Source organism: Arachis ipaensis, chromosome B10 (genome assembly GCF_000816755.2).
Source record: "Arachis ipaensis cultivar K30076 chromosome B10, Araip1.1, whole genome shotgun sequence".
In the NCBI taxonomy this organism is placed as follows: domain Eukaryota; kingdom Viridiplantae; phylum Streptophyta; class Magnoliopsida; order Fabales; family Fabaceae; genus Arachis; species Arachis ipaensis.
In genome coordinates this window covers 55,034,034-55,047,577 of record NC_029794.2, presented here as the reverse complement: position 1 = coordinate 55,047,577, position 13,544 = coordinate 55,034,034, and positions in this window count along the sequence as shown.

Sequence of the window (13,544 nt, the reverse complement as noted above, 5' to 3'; positions counted from 1 at the left end):
CCAAGGGCATGGGGGGTTGTGCATCTTCTTCTTTACCCTCTATGTTAAACCCAATTGGAGAGGATTCAATTGTACATAAGAATTCTTCAATGATTGAATCCATCTCTTGGTTAACCTCTTCAAAGGCTTCAACCACTTCTTCCGGTTCAATTATCTTAACTTCCTCCTCTTGTTGCACTCCTTGCTTCAACTCCTCTTCTTTACCTTGAAACTTTAAACTCACTCCCTCACTATGCTCCTTAATTGCCTCTCCACATTTGTCAATGGGAGTGCCTTGGTTGCTTGAGCTTAGTTGGGAGGAGGCCATATTGCTAACGGCTTCCACTAGGATAGCCATCTTGGCTCCTAGCTCCTTAAACTTCTTTTCCATCCCCTCTTGTCACCTTTGGAATTGAGAGTTAAGATCTCCTAGTTCTTGCATGGGGGCTTCATCGGGAGGTGATGGTGGGAGAGAAGGTTCATTATTTGGGAGGAAAAGTTCATAATCGGAAGTTAGTTCATCTTGGTAAGGGTATAGAGGTGGTGTATATTGAGGTGGTTCTTGAGAGTAATTGTGTTGGAATGGTGGTGGTTCCATGTATGGTTCATATGGCTCATAAGGTGGTTAGTATGATGGATAAGGATGATAAACCACTATTTTATGGTTTATCTTGTACTCAATTGAGTGATTTTTATCAATTCTTTACCCACTTATTCATACTATTTGCATGGTTTTATATTTTCCTTCTTGATTTTGTGCTATGACTGAAAATATGTTTTTTTGGTCTTAATTTGCTAATATTAATCCTCTCTTATTACCATTAGATGCCCTGATATGTGTGTTAAGTGATTTCAGAGTTTATAGGACAGGAATGGCTTAGAGGATGGAAAGGAAGCATGCAAAAATGGAAGGAATACAAGAAGTTGAAGGAACTGCAAAGCTGTCAGCCTGACCTCTTCGCACTCAAACGGCTATAACTTTAGCTACAGAGGTTTAAATGATGCGGTTCCAGTTGCATTGGAAAGCTAACGTCCGGGGCTTCCATTTGACATATAATATGCAATAGTTTCCCTGAAGCTAGGCGACACGGTCGCGTGATCCACGTAGACGCGTCGCAGTGGCGAAAAACCAGCGTGGCAGATTTCATCTCCAGCGATTTCTGGGTTGTTTTCGACCCAGTTTGCGGCCCAGAAAACACAGATTAGAGGCTATAAAGTGGGGGAATGCATCCATACATGAACAGGCTCTCATAATTCACTTATCATGATTTAGATTTAGTTTTGAGAGGGAGATTCTCTCCTCTCTCTTTAGGATTAGGATTTAGATTAGAATTTTATTCGCTTTCAGGATTATCTCTTTTTACCAGGTTCAATATTCTTTTTTATTATTTTCTTAATTTTATTTATGAATTCTTCTATGTTACAGATTACTCTTTTGAATTAATGTTATTTGAGGTATTTCAGTTTACAATTGCTCTCTTTTATTTATGTTATTGTTATTCCCAATCTGAAGACATTTTTATTCCAGTAGATTTATTTTTCTCCTTTTGGTCTTGGTTAAGAAATCAGTAACTCAGGAGTTATCAAACTCAACATGATTGATAATCGTTATCTTTGCTAATTGAATTGAACTTCAATAATCACAATCTTTCCTTAGGGATTAACTAGGATTTGAGGATCTAACTAATTAGTCACTTGACCTTCCCTTGCTCTAGCAAAGGTTAACTAAGTGGAATTAAGATTCAATTTTCATCATCATTGATAAGGATAACTATGATAGGACTTCCAATTTCTCATACCTTGCCAAAAGTGTTTTACAGTTATTTATTTATTTTACAGTCATTTACTTATTTTAATTGCAATTTAAATTACTCGTTCCTTATCTTCAAAACTCCGATTTATAATCTTCATAACCAATAATAAGAACATACTTCCCTGCAGTTCCTTGAGAAGACGACCCGAGGTTTAAATACTCGGTTATCAATTTTAAAGGGGTTTGTTACTTGTGACAACCAAAACTTTTGTAAGAAAGGTTGATTGCTTGGTTTAGTAACTATACTTGCAACGAGAGTTTACTATAACTTTTAAACCATCAATCTTCAGTTCTTTCAAAATGGCGCCGTTGCCGAGGAATTGCAAACGTGTGCCTTATTATTGGTTATTGTAAATATTTGCTTTTTACTTGTTTATTTGTTTTTATTTTTGTTTTTATTTTTTTTTCATAAATTAAGAAGTTATTGGTTTTTATTTAATTATTAAAAATTTTTCAAAAAATTTTTTTTCTTGGTGTTCATCTTGATCTTCAAGTTGTTCTTAGTTGTTTTCTTCGTTTTGATCTAAAAATTTTAAGTTTGGTGTCATTTTATTATTTTTCTCTTTCCTTATTAAATTCAAAAATTCGAAATTTAAAATTCAAAACTTCAAATTTCAATTTTCAAAACTCAAATTTCAAAATTCAAATCTTTTTCAAAAAAAATCATATCTTTTTCAAAATCTTATCTTATCTTATTTCAAAAATCAAATTTCAAAATTCAATATTTAAATTTCAAATTTCAAATTTCAAATTTCAAAATTCAAATTTCAAAAATTTAAAATTCAAATTTTCAAATTTCAAAATTTAATTTTCAAAATTTAAATTTCAATAACCTTTTTAATTTAAATTTGTTTTTATTTTCGTTTTTAATTTTTAGTTGCTACTATGAACTTTCACCCCCATCGCTATGAGTCTGGTTATAATTATGTTGCAGGAAGAAGAAATTACAATGAGAACAGGCATCAAGGTTGGAACAATCAAAGATGGGAGGAGCCACAAGGATTTGATCAACCCTCATGGCAACAACCACCTCCAATGGACTATCAACAACCACCACCATATGCCTATAAACCCTCTCCTCAACATGACTTTGGACCACCATACTCACAAGCCCCTTTTTACTATTCACCTCCATATGACCCTAACCCGTATCCACCATACTAACCACCTTATGAGCCAAATGAACCCTCCTATCCACCCCAAACCTCTATGGAGAAAGCACTTACTGATCTAAACTCTACTATACAAGCTCTCGTTGCCCAAATCGGACCACCAAATACCTTCAACAATCAACTCTCAAGCTCTAGTGTACTTCCTTTTCAATCACAGAATGATCTCTCCATCCCATCACCACCATCCATGGAAGAGCACCCACATCCATCAATCCAAGAGCAACATGATCCCAATGATGCTATTGACATGGAACAAGAGAAAAGGGATCATCTTCGCGAATCCATACTTCATAAGGAGCTAGAGGAGGCCCTAAAGGTGAAGGTAGTAAAGACCCTTGAAGATGAAAGAATAGTTGAAAGGAGTTGTCATGGAAAGAAAATCATCAAGGATGAGTACGATTTTATATTAAAACTACTGGACAAAGCAGTAATTATTAAAGAGGAAAAAGTGGTTGAAGACTTGCGAGATGCTGAACCTCCATGGGAAAGTCAAGACATAGAACCTCCTTCCAAGACGGTTGCATTTGATGTTGAGGAGGGTGTACAACCTCCAAGGCATATCATAGTTGAAGACTTGGAAGAGGTTGGTCAAGAGATGGAAATTAAAGAAGAAGAAGCACAACCTCCGATGCCCTTGGTAAACAATGAAGAAGAGATTGAATTGGAAGAAAGCCACCAAGAGGAATAGGTTGATATTGAAGAAGCTTACAAAGAGGTGGTAGTTTTCAAAGAAGAACACAAAGGAGTGGAGCTTGCAAGTTCATTAGAAACCCCTCCCCCTAGGTTGCCATCATCCTTCACAACATTCAAGTGGGTAAAATTCATATCCCTTAGCTTTCTAATTCCACTTGAATATGGGCTACTGGAGACGGATGGTCAACTTAGAGCTCTTTGTGGCATAAAGAGTAAGAGGAAGATGGTCAGTGGTAAGAATTGTCCTGCAAGATTCATTATGGTTGGAAGCTCAAAGTTTAAATGCAAGGGTTGGTGTAGAGCTCAATTGAATGGGTCTAGGAAGCTGTTTGGTAGCTGCAATGAGAATTCAAATTACTTATCACCCGTCTGGAAAAATACAAATCCCAACAAAAATGAGTGTAAAAGCAAGGTTTAGGATCTTGGAATCTGCTCTGACATTTGTCACCCCGGGAGCCTAAGAATCTGTTTGAAGCTTCTCAAGGGCTTTACGTGCCTTGTTTGAGATCCCGGAGGCTACTGGAATTACAAACATTGGTGGAGATTCCTGGATGAGTTCAAGCACAAGCCACCATAACAGGGAGCTCACCAAATGTCCAACTTAAGGACTTTAACTAAAAGTGCTAGGTGGGAGACAACCCACCATGGTATGATCGTTCCTTTTTCATTTAGTTTTATTTGTTTTCGAGTTTTATTTTATTTTATTATATTGAACCTGGAGTTTTGCATCACATTCATATTAACACTGCATTCTGCATTTTTTTCAGATTATAAAAAAAAAAACACGCACGCGACGCAGCAGCGTCGCTAACGCGTCCGCGTCACTAGTGCGTTAGAAAGAAAAGAATTGAACAGAGAGTTATGCGAGAGCGTGGCTGGAGGCGCGCCATTAGCATAATTTGACCCACGCGACCGCGTCGCCGACGCGATCGCGTCATTTGAAAAATAGCTTCCCCACGCGTCCGCGTCACCCACGCGACCGCGTGGCCCTATAAATCGACGTAAAAAGGGTGTATGGCCGAAAGTTGAGCTGGAATTCGGCTGGACTCGTGCTGGAAGCCCAAGCCCTCCCACGCGAACGCGTGCTCCACGCGTTTGCGTCTTATTGGAAATAAGGCCATTCACGCGATCGCATGCACCACGCGACCGCATCACCCTGATATTTGGCAATAATGCATTTTTAACAGAGAGTTGTGCGAGCACGAGGCTGCCCTCGCGCCAAAATGTGTCACGCATCCGCGTGACCGACGCGACTGCGTCAATCAGTTTAAGCGCAAGTCGGCGACCGCGTGCCCCACGCGACCGCATCGCTTGCGCCGCACAGCTTATCCTAATTCACCAAATATCTTATCTTTTCTTCTCCAAATCCTTATTTTTCTTATCTTTTCTTATTTCTTTCTCCTTCCTTTCTTATCATCTTTTTCACCTCCATTCTATTTTATTTAATTTATTTGCATACTTTCATCCATTGCATTTTAATTTTGTGCATCTTTTTATTTTCTTTTCTAAATTTATTATTTTTTCATTGGTGTTACTTGTTCATATTCAACTGTTGTGTCTTTTCTGGTATTATTTTGGTGCTAAGCGACTTGTTTTACACTATGGGATGATATTAATTATCTGTCAATGCCAATCTTTTATGATACTTGCACTTCACTTGCATTGACATGAACTTATATTGATATTTTCATTACCCACACACCTCCCCTTTGTTGCAAATTTTGCACCACTGGTATGCCATGGCTTCTATTGTTTTCTCACATACATGTTGAAGCTTCCATGTAAATGAGACCCTTTTCATTTGGCATTAACCCACCCATACTTCATTCATTTTCTTATCTCTATTTCTGGGTTACTTTTCTTCCCTTTTTCTTTCAGGATGGCCACCTAGAAGGGAACCGGAAGACGTTTATATGGGGAAACAAGACAAGTCCATCTGCACAATCTTTGGAGAAAAGCATCAGTTGGAACAACCCGTCCACTTGCACATCTCAGCATGCACTGAGGACGGTGCAATTTTTAAGTGTGGGGAGGTCGATACCGACTTCCAGGGGTTAGTTACCTTCTTTTCAACACCAATACTCTTATTTTCTTTATTTGTTCAATGTTGCATTTGCATATTTAATTGCAAGTTGGTTTGATTTTATGCATTTAGTTACTACTTGGTTGAAGTAATATTTTCTTTTTCAAGAAATTTTTATAGTATTTCACTAATTTAAATTGAAAAAAAAAATTTTGTGTTAAACTTATCAGAAGTTGTATTTGGAACATGGTTTTTGAGTCAAAGAACACACAACCTGTGAGATTTTGAGCTTATTTACATGGTTACATTATTTAACCATAAATTTTTATTCTTGTGTGTTTTCTTCTCTGTAATTGTAATCTTTGCTTTGTTCCATTCTATATGTCCAATGTTTAATGTGTTACATGCTTGCATATGATTGAGGCCATTGTTTGATTTTAGCTCACTTATCCCAAATAAAGCCTACCCTTTAAATCACCCTTGTCAGCCACTTTGAGCCTTTTAATCCCCATTTGTTCTGTTTTATAACCACATTACTAGCCTTAAGCAGAAAAACAAATTAAAAATCCCAAGTTGAATCCTTGGTTAGCTTAAGATAGTTATTGTGTATAATTTAAGTATGGGGAATTTTATGGGAACATGGGGTGATATGAAAAAGTAGGGAATTAAATGAGTTATTTGAAAATTTGGGAAGCATGCTCATGTGAAATCAAAATAATTAAATTACCATGTACATTGAAAAAAAAATATAAGTAATTAAATAAGGGGATACAAAAAAAAGAAGAAGAAGAAAAAAAAAGAGAAGAAAAAAATAATATTATCCCAAATGCAAAATAAAAAGAATCAATGCACATGGAACAAAATTCAAAAATAAGTTTGATACATGAGCATGTAATACAAAAGTGGAAAAATTTTGGGTAGCTAGGTAAAGTATTTTAAAATTGTATAAAGTATGTATATGTTAGGTGAGATCTTAGACTAATCAAGGATTCACTTTATAAAGCTCACTTGGCCATACATATATCTTTACCTTTACCTCAGCCCCATTACAACCCTAAAAAGACCTCATGATGTTTGCATTGGTACATTAAATATTTGTTGATTGAATAGATGAAGAACAAAGTTTAGAAAACATTATTAGAGAAGAGTAGAGTGAATTACCCTATACACTTGAGTGATTAGAGTGCATATACACTACCAGTAAGGGTTCAATGCTTAATTCTATGTTCCCTGCTTTCATGAGCTATCTTCTTACAAGTTTACTTGTCTTTTATTGTATGATTTGAATTAGAATTTTAGAGATTACAGGGCAGGAATGGCCCAGAGGATGGAAAGGAAGCATGCAAAAGTGGAAGGAATACAAGAAGTTGGAGGAATTGCTAAGCTGTCCAGCCTGACCTCTTCGCACTCAAACGGCTATAACTTTAGCTACAGAGGTCCAAACGACGCGGTTCTAGTTGCGTTGGAAAGCTAACGTCCGGGGTTTCAATTTGATATATAATATGCCATAGTTGCCCTGACGCTAGGTGACGCGACCGCGTGCTCCATGCGGACGCATCGCAATGACAAAAAACCAGCGTGGTAGATTTCTTCTCTGGCGATTTCTGGGCTATTTTTGACCCAGTTTTCAGCACAGAACACACAGATTAGAGGTTATAAAGTAGGGAAATGCATCCATTCATAAGGATGCTCTCATAATTCACTTCTCATGATTTAGATTTAGTTTTGAGAGGGAGATTCTCTCCTCTCTCTTTAGGATTAGGATTTAGATTAGAATTTTATTCGCTTTCAGGATTATCTCTTTTTACCAGGTTCAATATTCCTTTTTATTATTTTCTCAATTTTATTTATAAATTCTTCTATGTTACAGATTACTCTTTTGAATTAATGTTATTTGAGGTATTTCAGTTTACAATTGCTCTCTTTTATTTATGTTATTGTTATTCCCAATCTGAAGACATTTTTATTCCAGTAGATTTATTTTTCTCCTTTTGGTCTTGGTTAAGAAATCAGTAACTCAGGAGTTATCAAACTCAACATGATTGATAATCGTTATCTTTGCTAATTGAATTGAACTTCAATAATCCCAATCGTTTCAAACTCAGGAGTTCCTTCATTTCTTCATGAGTTCTCCCACTTTGCATGCTTTTCTCCTCACTTCTTCCATCCAATACTTACCTTATAAACCTGAAATCACTCAACAAATATATCAAGGTATCGAATAGACTTAAAGTGAGTTAAATTTAGCTATTTTAAGGCCTAAAAAGCATATTTTCACATTTAAGCATAAATCAAGGGAGAATTGCAAAACCATGCTATTTCATTGAATAAATGTGAGAAAAGTTGATAAAATCTCCCAAATTAAGCACAAGATAAACTACGAAATCGGGGTTTATCAGAGAAGTAGGAGAATCTGGATTTTGAGGTCTCTCCTAGTCGAGAGTTTTCCTCCATGTTGATGTACTTCTCTGCTCATTCTTGCACTTTGTTTAGAGATGTGGGGTGTTTTTTCGATATAGATTGGCTAAAAGGTCCTTCTCGCAAGCCATTGATGAGACCTATAATGGCGGCCTCTGTTGGTAGGCTTTATATGTCCAGACATGCTTTGTTGAATCTTTCCATGTAGCTGCGGAGACTTTTCCGATCTCCTTGCTTGATTCCTAATAGACTTGGGGCGTGCTTAGCTTTGTCTTTTTGGATGGAGAATCTGGCCAGAATCTTCTTGGCTAAGTCGTCGAAGCTTGAGATGGACCTAGGGGGTAGATTGTCGAACCATCTAATTGTTGTCTTTGTTAAAGTAGTCGGGAAGGCTATGCAGCGGACTGCATCTGAGGCATCGGTGAGGTACATTCTACTTCTAAAATTTCTGAGATGATGGCCGAGATCTACCGTGCCATCCTATAAAGTCATGTCAGGAAGTTTGAAGTCCTTTGGGATTTTGGTCCTCATGATCTCTTTGGTGAATGGGTCTTGGTCCTTACGGGGTTCGTCTTCGTGCTTGGATCGAGTATTTTTGGCCTTGAGATCTGCTTCGAGTTTTAGGAATTTGTCCTCTAACTCGCGGCGTCGCCTAACTTCCCTTTGTAGGTCTCTCTCAGCTTCTCGATGATGTTCCACCTCTTTTTCGAGTTGTTTTAGGCGGTTTTGAAGTGCCTCCATGGCTTCCGTGTTTGGCGAATTTTTGTCTTTGTTAGGTTGCGGGGTATCTTTTGGTGTAGGGTCCGTGTTTTTGTGCGGCGTTCTATCTTCTAGATCCGAGTCGTGGTCGTTGTCGTGGTCGTCCGCCATGGTGGTGGGATGACTTCCAGGTTCCCCGGCAACGGCGCCAATGTTCCGAGGGTTACCTGAAACTGTAGGTCGATCTCGGACGAGATCTTCTGTGATGGTCGGAGCTGACGTGTTCGGCTGGTGGATGGTGGCCGGAGCTGTCGTGCTCGACTTACTGGACTGGCTGCGCTGCTGATCCTTTGTCACTGGAGGGTGGTGGTACCTGCAAGGGACTCCGATGCTTAAGTTAGCAAGGGTATTAAGCAGATTTTTTAGTAGAATCAGAGTATGAGTTATACCTGGGTGCTCCAGTATATTTATAATAGTAGAGGATGACCTTTCGGGAGATAAGATAGTTATCTTATCTTATCTTTGAGTGAGGTCATCTTATTTTCAAGGAAACCGCCCTTATCTCTATAGGCTTGGGCTGCCTTTGGATTTGGGTCCTGTTCCTCTATCTAGGCCCTTTATTGGGCTTTCCTGGCAATTTGGCCAAGCACTTTGAGAAGAGGTCAGATAGTCTGACCTGAAGAGGTCGGTCGCCTTGTCGCTAAACATCCCGGGTCGGACAGCTCGACCCAGGGTATGAACAGAAACCATAGAGACCAAAAAACAAAAACGGCTCAAACAAGCAGCAAGAATAATAAATACCACGAAAACGGTAAACCAAAAGGCCGCAGCGGCCCAAGCAAACAAAACAGCAAAAGCAAAGCCATGACGGCCCGAATAAAACAAACGATTACTAAAACGAAAGTTTAAAAATAAAAAGCAAAATATCTGGTACAACCAAAAGGCACCTTATAATAGGCCCCAGAACAAAAAGCAAATTACAAGATAAACCAAAAGAACATGGAAGTCGGGAAATATCCATCTAGCGCTTGAGGATGTCAACGATCTTCTCGCCCTCCACTGTCTTCATAGCACCAACTTAGGAGAGGTCGAGGTCGGGAGCCAGCACGGTCACTTGGAGCTTAATCCCTTCCTCGGTCAACTTAACAGCCTCACGGGCTCCCTTTGCAAGCTCTTTGTTCTTTTTCTTCAGAACAGCCATCTCCTGGTTAGCAGCCTCTGCCGAGCTCTCTGCCAACTTTAGTTTCTCCTCTAACTCCTCAACCCTCTTCTTGGCAGCAGCGGTCTCACCACGGGAAGTATTCAGATCCTTCATCAAAGCCATATCCTGATCCACCAGCCTGTTGATCTCCTTGGCATCCTCCTCAGCCTTCTTCTCCTACTCGGACAACTTTGTCTTCAGGGACTCCTTCCGAGATCATGAATCCGTCAGATCTTTTTGGGAGTTCCGAAGCTTTACTTCCATGGCATGATAATTGCCCAAGACAGGCTCCACCTTCTTGGCAATAGCGGCAGCACGGAGAAGGTTGCAGTAGATCCACCTAGCTTGCCTGGAAAGATCGGTCTCATGAAAAAACTCCTCGGTGTTGGGGAGCAACTGGGACTCAATAGAACCCCCAGCATCAAAATTTTTCTACATAACCGATAGCGCCTTCCCGGTATCCCGCTTCCTCTACTTTGGCTTGCTCACAACTTTCAGCTCTTTGTCAAAACCAAAATCCTCCTCCAAAGTCTCCGTCTCCACACCCTGGGACCCCGCAGTGTTCTCGGGAGGAACCACCTTCTCCGGATGAACCTGGTCAGCTCCACCCACCTGACCACTGGCCTCCCCGATTTTTCCGTGCTTCTGACTTGCCGTTGGAGTCGTTGAGGAGTCGTCCTCACCCTCATCATCCCCCTTGATGAGGTTCATCAGATCAGCCAAAGTCTTCTTCCCGCCATCCATGGAAACTGCAAGCAAAGAAAAAGAAAGCAAACTTGTGAATAATAGAGGAATAAAGCATAAAAAGTGCGAATGAAAAGGAACTCACCAACATACGACCGACGGGCCTCCTGGTCCCCCATCACCATACGGGGATTAAGGTTCTTCTCACCAAAAATGGCCAACAGAATATCGGCAATATTGCGATCTTCCGGACTCAACCAATCATAAGATACTTTTATAATGTAGTCGGATCTCGCCCCAAAGCTCTAGTAAGTCGGGATCCGCCTAGCTCCCTCAGCCGTAAGCCAGAAAGGCTGATGACCTTCGACTGGCCTAACCTTAAAGAAGGTAGACTTAAAGCCGTGATAAGAGTCCTCAAAAAGACCGAAGCTCCTACGGCCTTGTTGGGCCCTAAAGGACATATACCCCTTCTTAGCCTTCCCCTGGCTAGAAGGGTTCGTGAGTAAGAAAAGGTAGAGAAAGAAATAAACAGAAATCGGTAACTCTAGGTACTCGCAAACCATCTCGAAACAACGGATGGAGGCCCAGCTGTTCGGGTGAAGCTGCGACGGAGCGACATCACAGTGATTTAACAAGCCCATAGCAAAAGGGGAGAAAGGCAGACGAAGCCCCAAGGTCATGAACATAGGCTCATAAACCCACAACCAATCAACAACTCGGGGGGAAGCTAAGTTCTTCTGGCACACGCGCTCCCGACCAGCAGGAACATAAACTTGATAAAGCGCTTCCTCGGGACCCCCTCCACACAAGAGCCCTGACTGGCACAGTTTCTGGAGTCCCTCCTTTGTAATTCTAGAAGGGGTATCCCTCACATCGGATGAGACCCAGGCGTAGTGGTCGACAAAGTCGGCTAAAGGGCGCTGAGCCTGACTCAAAGAAGCAAGGCGCTCGGCCATACCTATAGCGGGGGCACCACTTAGTCAAGACGGGAAGTCGAAAATCCTCAAAACAGTAAAAGCAAAAGGGAAAATTATGAATCACCCTCTAGCCCCCCTATACTAACCCAGAAACGCGAGCAAAAAACCCAAGAAAACCCAGTGGCACCCCCTCTAGAAGAAAAACAAACAAGAAATACAGAAACCCAAGCATACACAAACAAGAATGCACAAAAAACTAAAGAGAAGCAACCAAAAGGGAAAAAAGTCATGAAAACTTACCAGGAAAAGCAGAATCTGTAAGAAGCAGACAGAAAGAAAGATGGGGCACTGGAAGCAAGAATGTTCAAAGCACAGCAAGGAGCAGAAGCAGGAGCAGCAGCGGTACGAAAGAATAAAAGGATGAGGAAAAAGAAAAGTAAATGGGAGAGGAGGTTACGAAATAAAAATAAGGAGAGAAAAGCGTAACCGCCGAGAAAGAGCGCTAAAGGGCAGGGACATGTTCGCCATTTCACCAAGATAATTTCAAATCAATGAAATAATGGGCATTTAATGCCCAGCGCCAAAATCAAGGAAGTAGCACAAAGGTCGAAGCGACCACGTGTGAGGGATACGAAACGCCATCGATGAGTTCCCGAAAAAGAAGAAAAATTTGCCGCCCTGACGAATAAGACAAACGCGCCCAGCCACGAGCCCCAGACCTCAAGACTGGCGCGTTGGGGCACTGTTACGGACTGCAAGTCCAGCCCAGGAAGTCGCCGGGTCGGGGCACTACCCCACCCAGGCCCAAACCTCCAGCGAAAGAGTTCCACGGGTCGGTCCCCCACACCCGACCCAGGGACCGACCGACTTACCACCCAAAGCGTGCTATCGCTCGGGTCGGTGTCCTCAGGGTCAGTACCCGGCATTCCGACCCAAAGTCCGGGATGACCTGCTCACGTGGAAAGCGACAGCTCACAGCTCCTCTATCAATGGGCTTGACCATTGATAGGCCCACCCAACGTAGTATATAAGGGGAGAGGATAGCTCTCCCCCGAGGTACGTCACTTTCTTACCTAATACAGCCATCCCCTGGTACGGACTCTAACTTGATCGTCGGAGTGTCCTTGCAGGTGGCCACCCCTCTCGTTCCGCTCAGCCTCCGGCGTCAGCACACTTTGATCCTCGCTCCATGTCAGCTCAGGGTCTCTCCCTCTCTTCCGCTGATCACCACCCGACAACTCGAGAACACCAGGTAACGGACACAACCTTTATGGAATCTGTGAAGAAACAAAACGAAACAAAAAATTAAAGGAAGAAGAATGTATGTTAATCTTGTATTTATCTAACAATTTTTCGTTACATAATGTCCCATGTATGTCTTTAATAAATCCCACCCACCACCACCACCACCATTTGCGGTATCTCGTGAATGACTCCTCCCCACGTCACTCGCACTAAGTTTTGAAACGTTACATTACATAAACGAGCTTTTCTATTAGGAATTCATATAGTTGATAGTTGATCGTGACTCGTGTTATGTCAGCCTTCACTTAGAGACACAATAATTGTAAATAATAATATTATAACCAAAATATACAGCATACTCCATATTAATTAGAGACGTTGACATTTCGAATAATGGATGTTGTGAGAAAAATGAGTTCTCTTCTCAATAATACTAGATAACTTTGAGTGTGAGACACATAAGTACACTTCCTATATGATATCCCAAATCATTGATGATTAAGGACTATGACGACATAATACATATCTATCTATATATGGATCCGGATGAGTAACTTCATATTTATACATGTTTGATATGAATGTCGTAACTTCAAATATTTGTAGAACGAGTAATGACAGAAAATTAACATTTTTTTTATTTGATTAGGCAATTTTTTAATTTTTTATTTTAAATCCTAAATTATAAATTATTAATCTT